We start from the raw sequence: 20,748 nt of genomic DNA on the forward strand, positions 1-20,748 counted from the left end.
AGATTATAATAGCTAACTCTCATCTAACTAGTCTTCTTTTGTGTTTATGCAAATAAAGAAGTAAACTAGAGTGACCCTCAATAGAGTGCATACCTTCGGCAACCTAAGCAGTCTTATTTCACTGCGTAGTTGTACTTCAATGTATTTTCTTCAAAATCTAATGGAAGATTTGTCCTTCAGTCATACCCCAAATGTCCGCTAAGTTTAGTTGAAATTGGTTCTGTAGTTTTTGCGAAATGTTGTTCCAAAATAAAGAAAATAGGAATTAACTAACAAAACATTTGCCATTTACTTGACATTGCAATCATTTTCAAAGTACTGTTGCGTAATTGTATTTGGATGTAATATATCCTAATTGTTACAGATTCACTTATGAATCATACCCAACATATATACTAAGTTCAGGCAGAATCTGTACTGTAGTTTTTGTATAAAGCTGCTCACAAACAAACAAGCAAATGAATAAACGACGAAAATTCATACTCTTACAAAATGTTTGCGGAGGCAAAACGACTTGGAACAATATGAAAAGTCCTTTTTCATGATTGTATGAATACAGTCATGTTGGGCAAAAAGTAATGCAGCTTTAGGTTGTAACTGAGAGACTCTCGTGAATGTAACTGAACTGAAGTTTATTAAGTCGGAGCTGGAGTATATATACAACCCGTTCCAATCAAGAACGGCGCATTTATTCAAGCACAATTGTTTAAGGAAAATAAATTACAGGTTATCAGTGAGAGGGGAGATTGATAACGATAATATACATAGAAATAAGAAATATCGTTACAATGTACATTACCATCGCACAATGAGAATTTTTTTTTCTTTCTTTATACGAACGCCCGAACGAGGAACATCGAAAGAGAACACCTAAGAAAGGCTGTCTTGGAAACTTAATGGGGGCTAATATGCGACTCTCCTTTCGGTATTACCTTCATCTTAATTAAGGCTAGACTGAACCTAAGCTTTTATGTTATGAAGGCTTTCTTATAACTTTTTGAAGTTGGCCTTATTGTTATTGCCTTCCGTTTAATTTGCATATCCCTAACAGCATTGCCGCTGCGTATCGCATTACGCAGTTTAGAGTCCTTAATTTTGGCAAAATTTGTTTCTTTTTTCCTTGTACACTGTTGTTATGCACTACGTGTTCCAATATACAAATATGTTATACTTTTCCCTACACTGTCTGTATTTTTTACCCCATTATACAATATGATGTGTATATACAGTACACTATGTATGGAATAAAAATCAGTAAATTATTAGGCAAATAGCTAAGCACAGTACGGAAATTAAAGACACCCTCCCCTTTCCACATAACAAAGTGGATTGGGGGGGGGGGGAGGCGAAATAAAGGGCTATTTTCACTTAAGAATAATTCAGACATTTACACACATTAGCACTAAAAGTAGAGTTAGTATTTGTTATTATTTTTGCATTCTAGAGAATTTTAGTAAGCCATATTACACATAGTGAGGCAATCTATTTTTGAGGTTATTGTCTTTATCGTTTCCCTTCTTAAGAGAGAAAGTTGGTCAGAGACATAGAATAAGAAAATTGAGTCATGAATGTGATATGGAAAAGTTAATGTTTGCGTATCATAGTATTCCGATAGAGGATGGTGAAAAAAAAGTTGCAGAAACAGGTAAGGGATTGAAATTTCATTAGGAAGGAGATGCAAAAATGGGAGTAATTCATTCTAATCTCAAAACATAAATAACTAACGGGAAGTTAATGACAAAAGAACTTATTCGTCGGCTCACAGAAGCAGGAAAGAGAGCAAGATGTTGGCAAGAGATTTGTAAGAGGATTGAATTATTTGTGAAAACAAAGGCAAGTATGTATGAAGAGATGTTGAAATAGAGACAGTGAAGGGCCTTTTTATGGATAATTAGTTGAAAAGAAGAAAGGAAATATTTGAGTAGTATCAATTTATACAAAGAATTAAGACAACACAACAAAATATAAATTAAAAGTTAGCGTAAGTGAAGATTTGATCTGTGCATTTTGAGGTGGACTGGTCATGTGAAGAGAATGTTAGACCATAGGTTAGAAGAATATGATTCAGTAGCTCTTGTATGTAAGGAGGAAGGGAAGCCTTGTAACATGGATTAGAGCACGGGTGTGCAACCTTCTTTCCCAAAGGGCCACTAGTCACGATTCTCTTGGTATGGAGGGCCTCATAACCTTACTATCTCATGTTATTTACCACGATCAAACACATATTATGTGAGATTATACTGTTAAAGATATATAATTATCTTGTTATTGATTTTATTTATATTGGGATCACAAAAATAAAAATTTTCCGAAACAAAAGTATTTTGTTTACTATAAATGAGCAAATGAGAGGCTACCGTACCTAATTATTATAATGTACAAACATAAATAATTACAGATCATTGGTTACCTGTGATGATTAACATAAGAATTATCAAACATAGACATTTTTCATACCATTAATGAGCAAATGAATGGCTCCCCTAGTGAGATGATTGATGTTACATTTTTGACACCAACTCATCAATATCAGGCGGTATGGATGATGTGGCTACAAGCAGAGTACTTTCTAAATGTTCATCAGTAAGTGAAGATCTATACTTGTTTTTGACCAGATTAATTTTTTAAAAAAGCTGCTCACATGCATATGTGGTACCAATCACTGCCATCATTTTCCTCGCATGAACAGTGTTTTGGATACACTGTTACTGATACATGCTTCTTATAAAGATGGTAAACTGAATTATCATCAAACCTTTTACTTAGTTCATCATTACACTGTCGTTCAATTAGTTCTATTTGCTTGTCCTTTGGAATTGATGTCACATACACAGAAAAAAGGAGAAGCAAAGACTTCAACTGCTTGTGAATGTTTCTTGAGGTCTGATTTGTGACTCCCACAAACGCAATTTTACCTGGAAGCCTTTGATCAGTAAGAACATCTCATTTACTAGTTAATCTTTCCCTTGAAGTCTAACATTCAGTGCACTAAGATGATCAGTTATGTCTACCAAAAATGCTAAATCACATCTCCATTTCTTATCTCTTGATTCAGGGATAACATTACCTTTCATATCTAAGAACAGCTCAGGTTCTTCCAAAAGATCAAATGCTCTCTTCAATATTCCCGCATTGCTTAGCCACCTTACCTAAATAAAAATACTTCACATCATTGTCCTCTGCATCAATGTCTACCATTAACTGCTGAAACTCACAGTGATTTAAACCTCTTGACCTAATGAAATTGCCAGCTTTTACAAAAATATCAGTCACATGCAGAAAATTTATTATCTCTGCACATAATGCTTCCTGATGTATGATACAATGCAGGACAATAAGTGAACCTGAGTCAATATTTTGAGACATCATTCTCGTCTTCAGTAATCCAACAACTCCATTTTTCTGACCAGACATCGCAGGTGCACCATCTGTTGTAATGGAAACTAAATTAGTGTTGTCCAGTCCAAACCTTGCCAATACGTTTTCCGATTCATCAAAAACATTTTATTCTGTTGTGGTCCCCTTCATGCTTTGTAGTGAAGCCATTTCCTCTGCAATATTATACACAGCCAGTTGTACAGTGTCTGCGGTGTCATAACTCTCATCAAGAGCAAGAGAATATGAAGAAAAAACACTACCTTGCTTGCCCATTGTACTTTCAATATTCCCTGAAATACTGTCTATTCTTCTAGTAAGAGTATATCTTGAAAGGCTTGTTTTCAACTAGTTTCTTTTTGTCAGGAAACATACTGTCTGAGGCTATATGTAAACAATCTTTAACTACCTCACCATCAGAATAGGGCTTGAATCTTTTTGCAAGGATTTGACTGATCAAAAAGCTTGTTTTGAGAGATGCATCATATTCCTTAACTTTCTTTGTATACACTGGCTGTTGTCGTTTCAGAGATTTCTGCAAGAATGATATGTTTTCTTTGCGTGCTTCCCCTGTCATATTTTCATATTCTTTGTGCTTTGTGATGTAGTGTCTTTTGCTGTTATATTCTTTTAAAACAGAAATGGTTTCATAGCACACAAGGCACTAAGCTTTCTGTTGTCGTTTCAGAGATTTCTGCAAGAATGATATGTTTTCTTTGCGTGCTTCCCCTGTCATATTTTCATATTCTTTGTGCTTTGTGATGTAGTGTCTTTTGCTGTTATATTCTTTTAAAACAGAAATGATTTCATAGCACACAAAGCAGTAAGCTTTCCCCCCTGAATGTATTCATAAATATTGTTCGGTTTTCATCTGAAATCTTCCGTTTTTTTTACTTGTAGAAGCCATTATTAATACAAAAAAAAAAAATCCTGCTCAGAAAAATATATAATTAGTAAAAGTTAGCTCTAAATTAAAGTCTAACTCAAAGTTGTTATGTTGCAGTTTTGTGATGGGCTTTAGCAAACTTGCAAGCAAAATATTTTAAGAATTATAAATTTTTGCTGAAAATGTGGTATTAATTGTATTGCAATCTATTACATTTTTCTTAATCAAAACCTTAAATTAAGAAAAACGTAATAGATTGCAATATAATTTATACAAAATCTCAGCAGATATATATAATTCTCAAAATGTTTTGCTTGCAAGAATTTCTAAAGCAAATCACAGAACTGTAACATAAACAACTTAGAGTTAGATTTAGAGCGGTAGTAATCACAACTCAAATACAACAAATGAAGTCACAATGGAGACTGGTGAGACAGCACTCAGCAGTACTGTCAGGCGGGAACACACGTACCATACTACAGTACGTGAATCATACGTGTCAGACTCATAGACAGACAGCAAAGGGTCATTTAATCTATTATGTACTAATAATTAAAGATTTTATGTAATATGTTATTTTCTGTTCGCATACAGTATAATTAGAATATGTACATTAGTGGATGAAATAAGAAAAAAGATGGTAAAATTAGTACACAGGAATATGAATTTAGTCAAACCTCCGGTGGGCTCTAGTTGGTAACACACACACACACTCTCTCTCTCTCTCTCTCTCTCTCTCTCTCTCTCTCTCTCTCTCTCTCTCTCTCTCTCAGGGTCGCACCACAGCTTATTTATTTTAGGAAAAAGGGCCGCAGTGAAAGCCTTTGAGGGCCGCAGTTGCACAGGGATGGATTAAAGTAAGATCTGCAATAGCCCTCTCTCTCTCTCTCTCTCTTTCGCAGGTTATCTTATCCTTAGAGAGCCATACCAAAGAGTATATGGAGTCTCTGCGGATGGAATAAAAAAATCTTTGAGACATCCTTAATCCTTGTAACTCCTTGTAACTCTCTCTCTCTCTCTCTCTCTCTCTCTCTCTCTCTCTCTCTCTCTCTCTCTCTCTCTCTCTCTGTGAATGTGTGTGTGTGTTTTCCCATCTTTTTCATTTCTAAAAGTTTGACCCATCCCCAACTGCTTTTCGTAACTAGAATTTCATATGTTGTGCACGTTCGTACCAAAGTGATAGTTACTTCTGTTTCTCTTGAAAATCTCGTATTACGCCACGTCATAATTGCGTTTAGATTCTTCTGTCAACAGCTTCTCATAGCAGAGATATATCATTTTTGTATTTATGAATATATATGTAATGTCATTGCTGTTTGTCAGAATGTTCTGTTTTGGCAAATTGACAGTTTCATTAGTTTTTCTATATATTAAGTGTGTATACATTCATATAGTCACAAACATACATACACACGCAGACACATACACACACGCATATATATATATATATATATATATATATATATATATATATATATATATATATATATATATATATATATATATTTATTTATATATATATATATATATAGGTGTGTTTATGTGTTCTTGTTTATTCATGTTTCTGTTTATGTTATCATGTGTGCATGGTCATGCACGTGCTTGTGTATAGGTAAAAATTTGTGTATATATACAGTATAACCAGGCAGAGAAGGAATAATAAGCTATAGAATCTTGAACAGCGCAGTGTTAAGAAAAAAAAAAGCAATAAGGCAATGCATTTTTCGAGCCACAGTTAATGAACACCTATTTTTGAGCCTAAGGATTTTCTTTTCCCATAAACAATGGAAGAAGAGTATTATAATTACGCCTTTCCTCCTAATTTGCATTTTCAGGAAGTTATTGCGAAAAAGAACAACGGTGTTGCTAATGCATTCGATTTAATTAACTTGAATGTAAGTATTGTTAAGGTAAGATTTATAGTGCTTTCATTACTAAATCAGGCAAAGATGGATGTATCATTGTGGGCGATTATAAGAAAAACTAATGGTATTTTGAATGATTACATCAGTAACACCATTATAACGGAGTTGAAAAAAACATATTGAAAAAGAAATAATAACAAATCCCACAACTCCATAGAAACACTGAGAATCTCGTAAGGACGGTATTGAACTACGCCATCTTATATCACATAAGGTCAGTAATCAGTTGAGCCATGTTATGTTATATTAGGTCAGTATTCAGCCACGCCATGATATATCACATAAGGTTGGTATTCAGCCATGCCATATTATATTACATTAGGTCGGTATTTAGCCATGCCATGTTATATCACATTAGGTTGGTATTCAACAGAGCCATGTTATATTACATTAGGTTGTTATTTAGCAGTGTCATGGTATATCATATAATGTCGGTATTCAACCACGCCATGTTAAATAATATTAGGTTGGTATTGCGCCACCCCATGTTATATTACATTAGGTCAATATTCCGTCGCTCCATGTTATATTTCCTTAGGTCGGTATTCAGTCGTACCATACGGTCGGTATTCAACTGAGCTATGTTATACTACAATAGGTTGGTATTCTGGTGTGCCATGTGATATCACATATGGTCGGTATTCAGCTGCGACATATTATATTACATTAGGTCGGTATTCAGGTGCGCCATGTGATATCACATAAGGTCGGGATTCAGCTGCGCATATCATATTACATTAGGTTGCTATTTAGGTGCGCCATGTGATATCACATAAGGTTGGTATTCACATGCGCCATATTATATTATATTAGGTCTATAATCAGTTGCGCCATGTCATATCACATAAGGTTAGTACTCAGCTGCGCTATATTATATTACATAAAGTCGGTGTTCAGCCGCGCCATGTTATATCACATAAGGTCGGTATTCAGTCACGCCATGTTATAAAACATTATGTCAGTAATCAGGTGCGCCATGTGATATCACATAAGGTCGGTATTCAGATGCGCATATTATATTACATTAAGTCGCTATTCAGGTGCACCATGTGATATCACATAAGGTCGGTATTCACCTACGCCATATTATATTACATTAGGCTGGTATCTAGGTGCTCTATGTCATATCTCATAAGGTCGGTATTCAGCTGCACCATATTATACTACATTAGGTCGGTAATCAGGTGTACCATGATATATCACATAAGGTCGGTATTCAGCTGCGCTGTTATATTACATAAATTCGGTGTTCAGCCGCTCCATGTGATATCATATAAGGTCGGTATTCAGACATGCCATTATATGTTACATTAGGTAGGTATTTAGGTGCGCCATGTGATATCACAAAAGGTCGGTATTCAGCTGAGCCATGTTATGTCACATAAGATCGGCATTCAGTCACGCCATATTACATTACATTAGGTCAGTATTCAGGTGCGGCATGTGATGTCACTTAAGGTCAGTATTCAGCTGCGCTATGTTATATTACATAAAGTCGGTATTCAGCCGCGCCATGTTATATCATAAAAGTATCCTATTCAGAGTGTAAGTAAATCAGATATTCGAGTTAACAGTATCAAATTCCAAGTCTGGATACGGAATCTCAATTTTAAAGGTCCATAAGTATAGAAGGCCTGGATTCGTAAAGAGCAAAAAAGACTATTTCGAAGATAGTTTGATTGACTTTAAGATTTTTGGCATCCTGACATCAAAGGTCATTGACGCTGATATCGTTTTTTATGAATGATTACTAAAAGGAAATTCAATCTAAAACCATATATATAAGCTATTACGAAGACAATTTTCCTCTATTTATCGATGAAAATGAAGTTTTTAATGTAATAAATTTATAGCTAAGGATCTATTCTTCGTTCAGTTGTTTATTTCAAAAAGTAAAACTTGACTGTAGCATAGGAAACCCATTTCAAGGCAATATCTTCATGTATTATTATTATTATTATTATTATTATTATTATTATTATTATTATTATTATTAGCTAAGCTGCAACCCTAGTTGGAAAAACAAAATACTATAAGCCCAAGGGCTCCAATAGGGAACAATAACCCAGTGAGGAAAGGAAATAAGGAAATAAATAAGCAAAAAGAGAATTACTCAACTATGAAAATTAAATATTTTACGGATAGTAACAACAATAAAACAAATTTATCAAATGTAAACTATGAAAAGTTAAAAAAAAAAAAAAAAAAAAAAAAAAAAAAAAAAGGAAGAGAAATAAGATATGATATGCCCAAGAGTACCCTCATTCAAGAACACTACTCCAAGACTGGAAGACCATGGTACAGAGGTTATGGCATTCCTGGAAAAGCTGCTTTCCATAACTAAAGAGTCTGATACATTTCAAGTGATTATGTTTGCTGATCATGTTTTGCTATATATGGAAAATTAACATTACTATTTAAACGCTTTCTTTAATTAGCCTAATTCTCTATAATCTGATATGTTAAAATTGAATAAGAAAAACTAGCCCTCTGGGATGTAATAGTTAGATGAATCACATAGGGATAAGTTCAGTGTATATAGAGGACGAATTTCACCAGTATCCTACTTCACATTTATTACTTAGCATTACATTAAAAAAAATAATGGGGATAACTTGCAAACCCTTTTTAGATTACAAATAATCTTTTATCAATACAGCAAAACTAAAGAATCTAAACTTATCCCATAAGCCATTCATCGAGCTGCCCTACTATACGTATGTTATAGAGAAAATCATGAAGAAAGCCAATTGGAAACTTTATAAATTTAGAGACTATAGAGAAGCACAAATGGAATTCAAATAGAAATTTGGTCTCCTTTTTATGAAGAGAGAGATAAAAATAGGGTCTCCTTTTATAGAGAGAGATAGGAATTGGATCCCTTTTTTATAGAGATAGAAATTGGATCTCCTCTTTATAGAGATAGAAATTGGGTCTCCTTTTGTATAAAGAGAGTCAGGAATTGGACAAGGAACAACAAATAATCACTTTTCCTATATATCTGAAAGCTGATGGCACTTTAATTTATGTATATAAGAGTAAAAGAGTAAATGAGAAATCTAATATGGTATTTACAAAGTTCCATGTGGAAGCAGGGATAATGTTTTCGTAGAGAGAGTGAACGTTCCAGATCATAACAAATAGCAAACACTTAGCATTTATTAGGACTTTCGTTCATCTTTGTGATTAAATCAAACTGGTTATTGACTCAATATCAATTCAAAAGGATAAAAAATCTAAAAATCAGCTACTATAAAGAAAAAAACAGGTAAAATCACTAGAATGGCATTTTGATACAGATTCATTTGAATTATGTCATCAAAATGATAACTCCTCCTGATCGACCACCAATATTGCTGAATAAGTCACTCTTTAATATATATATATATATATATATATATACACACACACACACACACACACATATATATATATATATATATATAATACGTGTGAAGTCCCCTGGAAAAAAACGAACTATACATTTTTTCTACCAAACCGACTATCTTCAAATTGCACTGTTACCTAATACAACGTCACCTTTATAGCACCTCATTATCCAAAAACCTAAGGATGAAGCACTGTCGATCTTTTATACGATTATTATTTTAAACACTTTTAGTTGTTGTACAATTGAGAAATTTTATTCTGACGATCTTTTTACATTCAACAAAGTTTCTTAACACATCAGTATTCATCAAAAACATAATAAACAGTATACGTAAAAATAACATGGATGTTCTACACGGGGGAAAAGAAGAAGCATATACCCATCAAGAACAGGTATGGATCTGCTATAACAACAGAAGATGGATATAGGCAACGTTAGATGGGACACTTTAATGAATTCATGAACAGGATATATGAAGGGAATAATTTCATTTATATACCTGAATCTGTTTGATATCGAAACTTTCCTTTAGAAAGTCAAGAGATGGAAAGCCCCTGGATACGATGGAATAACTGCCGAAAATTAAATGACTCCTGAATACTTTTAAGATTATTTTGTAGAATGTGGCATGCAGAAGCAAAACCCGATGAATGGGAGTTATGAGTGATGGTCAAAATGGCAAAAAAAAAAAAAAGAAATCTAACTGATTGCAATAATTACAGAGGCATCACACTGACGTAGATTGTAATGGAAATATATAGTGCACTCAATCTAAAGAGATGGGAGAGAAGGATTGATGAAAAGTTAAGAGATGAACAAGCAGTGTTTCGAAAAGGTAGAAGTTGTACTGGCCAAATTTTCATTTTAATCATGTTGTACAACAATGCATATACTATAGAAATTCAATGTTGATGGCATTTTTGGACTATGAAAAAAACCTTTGATAGCGTGCACCGGCCAATTTTGTGGAGAGTCCTGCGTTATTATGGAGTTCCTCTTGAATATGGTAATTTGATTACGTCTTTTTATGAGCATAGCAGGTGCAAAGTTAATTTTTATGGAGTCCTATCAAATGAGTTTCCATTAAAGTGTTGTACTCCAAGGAAATGTGTTGTCACTTATGTTGTTTATCCTCCTCATGGATTTTGTAATACATAGAACAGTTGGGGATGGTAAAGCGGGATTGGACTGGATTGGTAATAGGAAATAAGTGGACCTAGAGTATGCTGATGATAATCTCCATATTAGCAAAACGCCAAATGTTTGCAAAGCTTGCTTCCCATAATGCATGAAATATCATATAAGGTTGGACTCATTATACATAGAAGAAAGACAGATGATGAGAACGGAATATGCAATGGTAGATGAAATAGTATTGAAAGGAGAAAGGATTAATGAGGTGGAATCATTCAAATATTTAGGAGCTATGATTTCTAATACAGGGTCTTTAGAATTAGAGTTTAATGAAGGATTGAAAAAAAGCTAATCAAACAATGGCTAGATTAAGTAAAATTTTGAAATAAAATTGCCTAAAATGACATATAAAAATCAGGCTATATATCAATTTAGTGAGATCGGTGTTACTGTATGGACATGAGTCAAGCTATGACAATGAAACAATTTCTAACAATTCTGTAGATTTGAGAACGAAGCCCTCGGAAGAATATTGGGAGTTAAATGGCAGGAAAGGATTAGAAATAAAATCATGAGAGAGATTACTCAAGTTCTATATGTGGAGGAGATCAGGGGAGATTAGCTCACCAAACTTTCAACTGGGCTTCACAAGGCACTAGAAGAGTTGGAATACATAGGCCTACATGACTGAAGACAATGATGCGTGAAGTAAGAGCTCATGAATGGAGTAATCTTGAATTAAAATCTGAAGATAGAGACAACTGGTGAAATCTAACCGAGAGCTATAAAACGTGAACTAGTGGATGATGAATGGAGAAGTATTGATTTAAAAGTTCAAGATAGAGACGACTAATGAAGTCTAACTGAGGTCTTTTACGTCAACAGGCGTGGGAGATGATGATGATGAAGAAGATGATGATCTGTTAAATAATGGCAATGTAAAAGAAAAAAAAAAACAATTCTTATAAATGATTTCATTAACGTAGTAAAATTATTTCCTCGAAAATATAGATTATATTCCCATACTTTGAGTGAAAACCTGCCGTAGATTTTCTTATTTTGTAAACTATCTTGAAAAAAAAAAAAATTTCGACAACTGTTTGTCTGTCTAACGTCATCTCCACATATATGAAGTTACAAATAGTCCACTTTGGTAGCGCAGTGTTCAGAATTATTCATCACCAGAGCAATAATAGTTTTGGTTGTTCCTTTGCTTTCTAACTAATTATAACACCAATTACTGTGACAATGTGATTGCATACACATCTCTGATGAACTAACTGAAGCTTGACGTCTCTCTCTCTCTCTCTCTCTCTCTCTCTCTCTCTCTCTCTCACATACACACACATACACACAAACTATTCTATACATAGCATTCCTCATTTCACCATAAAATTGTGTTTATGTCATTACCTTTCCTAGTTCACTTTTTATTCATCCTCTGAAAAAAAATTAGTATTTATTTGGTAAAAGAATATTGTATTTTCCTTACACCCACCTGCCAATGCGAGTTTGGATCTTCCAGTTGGTTAGTGTCGTAATTTCGAAGGCAGGAAATGCTGGATTTAAAGAAAAATAATACAGACCAGCTGCCACTAGATCGACAAGTGCATGATCATCCCTGCAACAGGCTAAATCTATTTTCACGGAGAATACGACTTTCTTTTTTATCTTTTATCTTATGTCAAAGAAGCATTTTAAGAAATTTCCAATTTGAGTGGTTGCATCTACACCTGAGCATGATCTACAGCCTAGGATATAGAAAATTATTTCAACTTAAAAACCAACATAGACAGAATCATTAAACCATCATTCTAGTAATGTTATCATATATTATCAATAACCTGAGGGCTAAAATCCTTGAAAATGGATGATTTAAGAACATGTTTTCCTTGTAGAAGAGTCATTTTATTCTACATTCGAAAAGACATCATATAAATTGTATATATTTCGTAACTATTTACAAAACGATTTCTATATTATGATTCACTCTCATAAACACATACACATTTACGAACAAGTCATCACAAATACAGGAGTCATTGTTTTTTATGCTTTCGTTTTACAATTGTTCATATATATGTTCGTAAAAATATCTACTAGTACATCACATCTGTAGTGGATATTATAGAGGAAAAACTGTTTTGGATACATTCACTAACAAGTGAGCAAGTCCTGAACGCGGACATGGTCCTCGTAGAGGACATACCTCCGCCAAGGTGACCTAGAGCGCCATATGTCCTAGAATCATGAATTGATGTGACTTCGACCTTCACATGACCTTGACTTTCACGTGACCTTCAAGTGACCTTGACCTTCACGTGACCTTGACCTTCACATGACCTTGGCTTCAAGTGACCTTGATCTTCAAATGTACTTGACCTTCACGTGACCTTGACCTTCAGGTGACCTTGACCTTCACGTGACCTTGACCTTCACGTGACCTTGACCTTCAAGTGACCTGCTTGACTTTTGACCTTCAAGTGATCTTTGTTCATTTGCCACTGATACTTAATATGACATTGATATAATGCACCAATATGACCTTGACCTTTGACCTTTATAAATTTGAACATCACCCATGGGTTGCGCCTGGACTAGGACTTCCCTGTTGGCTTATGCAAAAGTCAGTGCTTTATTTCTGTCTCTTGATATGGCCACTTATGTCATAGTGACACCAGTGACCCCTGTGACCTTGACCTTGGGGTGACCTTGACCAAAATTTAATCAGTTCTTCCATACACATTGGGGAACTACTTGGCCAAGTTTGAAGTGATTCCGTGTAGAAATGTGGCCTCTACGTTGTCCACAGACAGACAGACAAACAAACAAACAAACAAACCGAACCGAAAACATAACCTCCTGGCGGAGGTAATTACGCTTTTCCATGTTCTATAGCATTTGAGCATAGTGTAAGCCTGTGAGTTTCCCACACAAATACACAATAGCAAAAAATGCAACCATTTTAGTCCACTGAAGGACAAAGGCCTTATTCATGTCTGGGATTGGCCAATTTCATTACCACGATGTCCACTGTGGATCGGTGATGGTAGGAGACTTTTGTCTGATTGCTCGAAGCCAAACCAACGTTGTATGGGTGGCCGTGACTATTACAGCTTTGCTGATCATGGCAATACACAAATCCTTCCACCACAATAAGGTATCCCTACAGACACACACACACACACACACACACATACATATATATATATATATATATGTGTGTGTGTGTGTGTGTGTTTTATATATATATATATATATATATACATATATATATATATATATACTATATAAATATACATATATATATATATATATATATGTGTGTGTGTGTGTGTATATGTGTACATGTGTGTGTGGATATGTTTACACACACACACACACACACACACATATATATATATATATATATATGTGTGTGTGTGTGTGTGTGTGTGTACATATACATATAGATATTGATATAAATACAATATAGATCTATGTGCCTATGTTGATTTATATATATATATATATATATGTATATATATACATATGTATATATATATATATATGCGTTTGTGTATATCTATCTATCTATCTATATATATATATATATATATATGTGTGTGTGTGTGTGTTGTGTGTGTGTGTGAGTGTGAGTGTGTATATCTACCTATCTATATATATATATATATATATACATATATATATACATATATATATATGTGTGTGTGTGTGTATATATATATATATATATATATAAATATATATATATATATATATATATATTTATATTTATATATATATATACATACGATATAGGTCTTTGTGTCTGTGTTAGATATATATATATATATATATATGTGTGTGTGTGTGTGTGTGTGTGTATATATATATATATATATATATTTATATACATATGTGCGTATATATATGTGTGTGTGTACACACACCCACAACCACACACACACACACACACACATATATATATATATATATACATATATATATATATATATATATATATATATATATATATTCCTGTATAAAGAATAATTGTATCTTTATCGTTACATAAGTCGCTCCAGAAGAGGCTAGCCTAAAAGCTCTCGGCCAGATTTTTGGAAGGCATTTCTTATCCTTAAACCCCAGTCACCTAGCACCTGTATCGTTATCAGGTAAACAAGTGGAACTGGAAGAGAAGTGGTGGGAATGATGATGACATCAAGATTAAAAAACGCATTATCTGGGTGGAAAGCTGTAAATAGTAGATTGTTACTAGTAAGGTTCAAATGAAATCAGTGAAATATTAGTACTATATTTTGCTATGCACCAACAAATGATGCCCTTGAAGAAAGGAAAGACGTATACAATGAAGAACTCCAGAGTGTAATAGATGAGATCCCAGAGAAAAATATGAAAATTGTGATTAGCTACTTCAAAGCTAAAGTTGGAAGAGATAATCAAGGGATAGAGTGTGTGATGGGTATCGAGTTTCTTGGCGAAGTTGCAAATGAAAACGGAGCACATTTCATAAGTTTCTGTTCAACAAACAATCTTGTCATTAGAGGTACTATTCACCAGCACAAAGGCCATCCATAAATATACAGTGACTTCCCGCATGTGGCTATTACAAAAATCAATTAGATCACATTGCCATCAATAAAGAGAGAAGGAGGACTCTGAGATATGTAAGAAGTTATAGAGATGCTGATATTGGTAGTGATCACCAGCTCCTCATTGCCACACTGAAGTTAAAACTGAAAGCACCTATCAGAAAGATGGATAGAATACCTAGCTTTTGGAAAAAGAGCACAGAGAAGCATTTTTAATTAAATGGAGGAATCGATTTGCAGTCAAAAAGACTTTAAGAGACGAAGGAAAGACAACTAATGAAGAATGGTGTGATATTAAGAACATATATCAGTCGGTTGGTAGTTTTGGACCATAAACTTACAAGGAAAAAACCATGAATATCAAATGATACGTGGGATCCTGTTAAAAGGAGAAAGAGACAGAAATTGGCTGTTGAAAGCTTCAAGGATGTTAGGAAAATTACATGGTAGAGCATCATACACTGTATAAAAAAGCCGTAATTTTAATCTGAAATTCTTCGTAAAAACATACTCTTCTCAGCCGTATTTCAGTAAAATACAGGCGACCATAATTTGTCCCCGACTTTCTTAATATCTTTTACGGGTTGTTGACAGTAATATCACTCCTTAACGTCAATATATCCGTTTTTATAACGGTAAATGCCTTTATTCAAGGATTTCTACCGGGTTTTTTTTTCAAGGAAAATTTTCAACAGTGTAAGTATTCCGGCATTGATAGTGAGGTCAAAAGGAAAGCCAGGAATTACTAGAGAGAATATTTAGACAGTAAAGCAGATGAGGCTGACAAAGCTAAGAATTCAGGGAGTGATTATGATGTAAGAAACGCTCATAAAATTATCAATGGAATCTCAACTAGGACAAAAAAGAAGTATATACCCATCAAAAGGAGAGATGGATCTGTTATTACAACAAATGATGAAGAAAGGTAACACTGAATGGAACACTTTAGTGGGGTTATGAAAAGGAGATACAAAGGGAATGGTTTCATTGATATACTTGACGCTGATGAAGACCTTCATGTGCCAATGAATGAATTTAGTGTGTTTGATGTCGAAGTTTGTATCAACCGTGTGTCACATGATCGTACATAGTAACGACATTTCATTTTGTGTATATATTATGCTTGTATCTTCGCTCTCCCTTCTCACTGGTAAGGACCTGAAATAACATATCTGTTTTTCTCACCGTTAACTGTTAACTGGTGCGGTGTTGATTGAACATGAAATATCCTGTTATGTATTTTATGCATTTTTTGCATGGAGTTTATATATATGTAAATAGATGTTCTGTAATAAAGTTACTCAGTTGCTTTCATTCCGCCTTTGAGTCTCAACCTTCTCTCTGCTTGTCACATTAGTGACCCCGGAAGTCGACTCGCTCCTCCCGCCTTCCACCGTCATTGGTACTATAGCGGACTCCACGGAAGTTGGCGCCGCCCAATTAAAACTTTCGTCGTTCACCAGTGGAGAGGCGTTTGCTTGGTTTTAGTGCGCAGAAGTCCAGTTCAGTATCAAGGGCGTGACTCACTCAACCACCAAAGCAGATTATGTTCTCGTGGCGATACCTGACAACACCTTCCTGGAAATATCCAACTGGCTTTGTGAACAAGGCGACACCCAAATAGCGTATGACGCCCTCAAAGCATACCTTCTGCAGCAGTACTCACCGTCGCCAGCCGCCCGTATAGTAAAGCTTTTTCAGCTCTCTCAACAATCATTGGGGGACCAAAGGGCTTTGCTCGCCCTCATGGAAATGACCAGTATAGCTCGCCTGCAACCTGCCGCAGAAGGCTCTCCTTATGAGGTGAACCTACTTCATGCCCTTTGGATACACCGTTTACCCAAACCTGTACGCGCTGACATACCCGATGTCAATAGTTTACCAATAAAAGACTTGATGACCAAAGCCGACGCCCTTATGGACAGCCACTTCACGACCTCCATCAACACCTTCACTCCTGACAAAGAGGACACCTATTCGACATCAACCGAAGCTGACGTGAATGCCGTAGGACATACACGCCTACCCCATGATGAGCCTGAGCGGTGACAAAGCCACCCATCACCACCACTCTCTCGCGCCCCAACCAACGACTTCTACAGCCACTTACTACCGCCCATTGGCCGCAGTTTTGTTACTACCACTTTAGATTCGGGGCAGCCGCGAAGAAATGTGCCAAGGATTGTCAGTGGCCAAAAAACGTGTAAGTAGGCCATCGCTCGTGGCGGTGGCCTTCCATGTTTCTAATCTTTTTTTTTTACATGATGCAGGAACGGGCGTGCGATTTTTGGTAGACACGGGTGCTTGTCATTCACTTTTGCCAAAGGAACTCTTCAGGACATGACGTAGTCTGTCTATGTCTGCCAACGTCCGCCTGATAGCTGCCAATGGATCTGCGATACCCACCTACGGTTACGAGAACCTCACATTATCGTTTGGAAATGGTAAATACAATTGGAAGTTTCTCGTTGCTGATGTCACATTGCCAATCCTCGGTGCACATTTCCTCTCTCATTTCCACCTTCTGGTCGATGTCACCCACCGACGATTGGTCAACACAGACTCGTACTTGTCGACACCTCTTCAACCCGGCCCCTCCAACTTCGCTCTCCACATCAGCGCACCCGCGGATGCCTACGCCCACCTTCTCAGGTCGTACCCGGAAGTTTTCGGTCCAGAGCTTCGCCAAACGCCCACGGCTCCAGCCAAGCTTGGTATTTATCACCATATCAAGACAACGGGACCCCCAGTCTTCGCAAAATTCAGATGTCTGGCACTGGAACGATTGGCAGCTGCCAAACAGACGTTCGCCAAAATGGAGGAAATAGGCCTTTGCCAAAAGGCCTCCAACCCATGGTCGTCACCCTTACATATTGTTCTGAAGAAAGATGGCTCCCTCCATCCGTGCGTGGATTACAGGCGCCTGAACATGCAAACACAACCAGATCACTACCCCCTCCTAAACATTGCCGATGTGACCTAATACCTGCACAAAGCGAAGGTTTTCTCCACGGTCGACCTCCTTAGGGGGTATTATCAGGTGCCTATGAACCAAGAAAACATCTCCAAGATTACCATCACCACTCCGTTTGGTACATACACTTTCAATTACTCCTGTTTTGGCCTTCGTAATGCTGGGGCCACTTTTCAACATCTCATGGATGGCATCTTCGGGGATCTCCCCATCTGTGTATGTTATGTGGACGACATACTTGTGTTCTCTTCCTGAAAAGAGGAACACCTCCGTCACCTGCGCATTGTGCTCGACCGCCTGCAACAAAACGGCCTTGTAGTCCTGTACGACAAGTGTACCTTTGGCGCCAACGAAGTGTCGTTCTTAGGCACTGCATCACTTCTGAAGGAGTCCATCCCTTCCCTGAGAAGGTAGCAGCCATTCAGAACTTCCCCATGCCCTTGACCGTCAAAGCTCCTCAGGAATTCTTGGGCATGATCAACTATTATCACCGTTTTCTGCCGGCCATTGCCGCCACTCTTGCTCCCCTCTATGCCTCCCTCAAGGGCAAGCCAAAGGACCTGAAGTGGAGTCCCCTTCAAGAAGCAGCCTCCTGCAATACAAAAAAGGCCCTATCAACCGCTGCAACACTCAATTTTCCTATCCCACATGCCCCTCTACTTCTCTCCACCAATGCCAGCGACGTTGCTATTGGTGCAGTACTCAAACAGGTGGTCAACGGCTCGCCCCGCCCATTGGCATTCTTTAGCAGAAAACTGTCCAAGGCAGTATCGGGTTATTCTACCTTCGATCGTGAATTGCTGGTGGTGCACTTGGCTGTCCGTCACTTTCGCCATTTCTTAGAAGGTACGCCCTTCGTCATTCGCTCAGACCACATGCCTCTGGTGCACGCCTTCACTCGGCAGTCTGATGCCTCGTCCGCCTTTCAACGCCGATATCTCTCTGCCGAGGATGAATATAATTGCACCCTTCGACATGTCCCTGGGAAAATGAATCCCATTGCCAATGCCCTGTCAAGAAACATGTTGGCTGCCGTTCAACTGGATTTGGATTACAACGCCTTGGCTGAAGCCCAACGACAGGATCCAGAGTATCAAGCATGTAGGACATCTTGTACATCCCTCCGTTGGGAAGACATCCCCCTCGTCGACTCCATCACCACCCTCCTCTGTGACGTCAGTAGAGGTAGACCGCGACCTTGGATTCCTGCTTCCATGCACCGATAGGTGTTTGATTTCTTTCACAGCCTTTCACATCCCTCCTGCCGTTCTACTGCACAGCTGCTGAAGATGAAGTTCATTTGGCATGGCATTTCTTAGGATGCTAAGGATTGGGTCCGCGCCTGTACTTCTTGCCAAACTTCCAAAGTACATCGACACACGGATCCAGAAGGGGGTACCTTTCCTCCACCTCAGCGTCGTTTCACCCACATTCACGTCGTTGTTGTAGGCCGCCGACCCACCTCACAAGGACATTGTTACCTGTTATAGTCATTGACCGCTCAACTCGTCCGCCTGATGTACATCTGCCTTATTCTCAGGATGGATTGCAAGATTTGGTATCCCTGAGCATATTACTTCTGACAGTACCCCCACTTTCACCTCTAAATTGTGGACATCATTAGCAAATCTCCTGGGCATCACCCTACATCAGACAACTGGCTACAATCCCGCGTCGAATGGAATGGTTGAACATTTTCATCGCACCCCCAAAGCAGCATTTATGTCCAGCTGCAAGGATTCCAACTGATTTACTCAGCTTCCCTGGGTCCTCCTGGGACTAAGGACCACTCCTAAAGATGCCCTCGACGTCTCGGCAGCTGAAATGGTGTATGGCGACCTGTTGGTCGCCCCTGCAAATTTTTCCTTCTGCAACCTCCTCCGACGATCTCCAGCTCATACATCACGTCGTGGGAATTTTACTCCATGCCGCCACACTTACAAGCCCCCAGCGAAGCATCACATAACGAAAAACTTGCACTCTGCAACAAACGTCTTCCTACGCAACAACACTAGCAAGCCACCACTAACGCCTCCTTACAAGGGCCCTTCCTTGTGATCCGACGCGGTTCGAAAGCATTCCTACTAAACATCGTGGCAAAGAAGACTGGGTCTCCATTGATTGTCTAAAACCTGCTTATCTCCTGCCAGAGGACCCGCCTACAGTTCGCCTCTCTAGATCAGGACGCCTTATTTAACATGTATAGTATGTCATTTTTAGGGGGGGAGCCATGTACCAACTGTGTGTCACACGATCGTACATAGTAACGACATTTCATTTTGTGTATATATTATGCTTGTATCTTCATTCCCCCCTCGCACTGATAAGGACCTGAAATAACATGTCTGTTTTTCTCACCGTTAACTGTTAACCGGTGCGGTGTCGGTTGAACATTAGATTTCCTGTTATATCTTTTATGCCTTTTTTGCATGGAGTCTATGTATATATAAAAGGATGTTCTATAATAA

Source organism: Palaemon carinicauda, chromosome 7 (assembly GCF_036898095.1).
Source record: "Palaemon carinicauda isolate YSFRI2023 chromosome 7, ASM3689809v2, whole genome shotgun sequence".
Taxonomy (NCBI): Eukaryota; Metazoa; Arthropoda; class Malacostraca; order Decapoda; family Palaemonidae; genus Palaemon; species Palaemon carinicauda.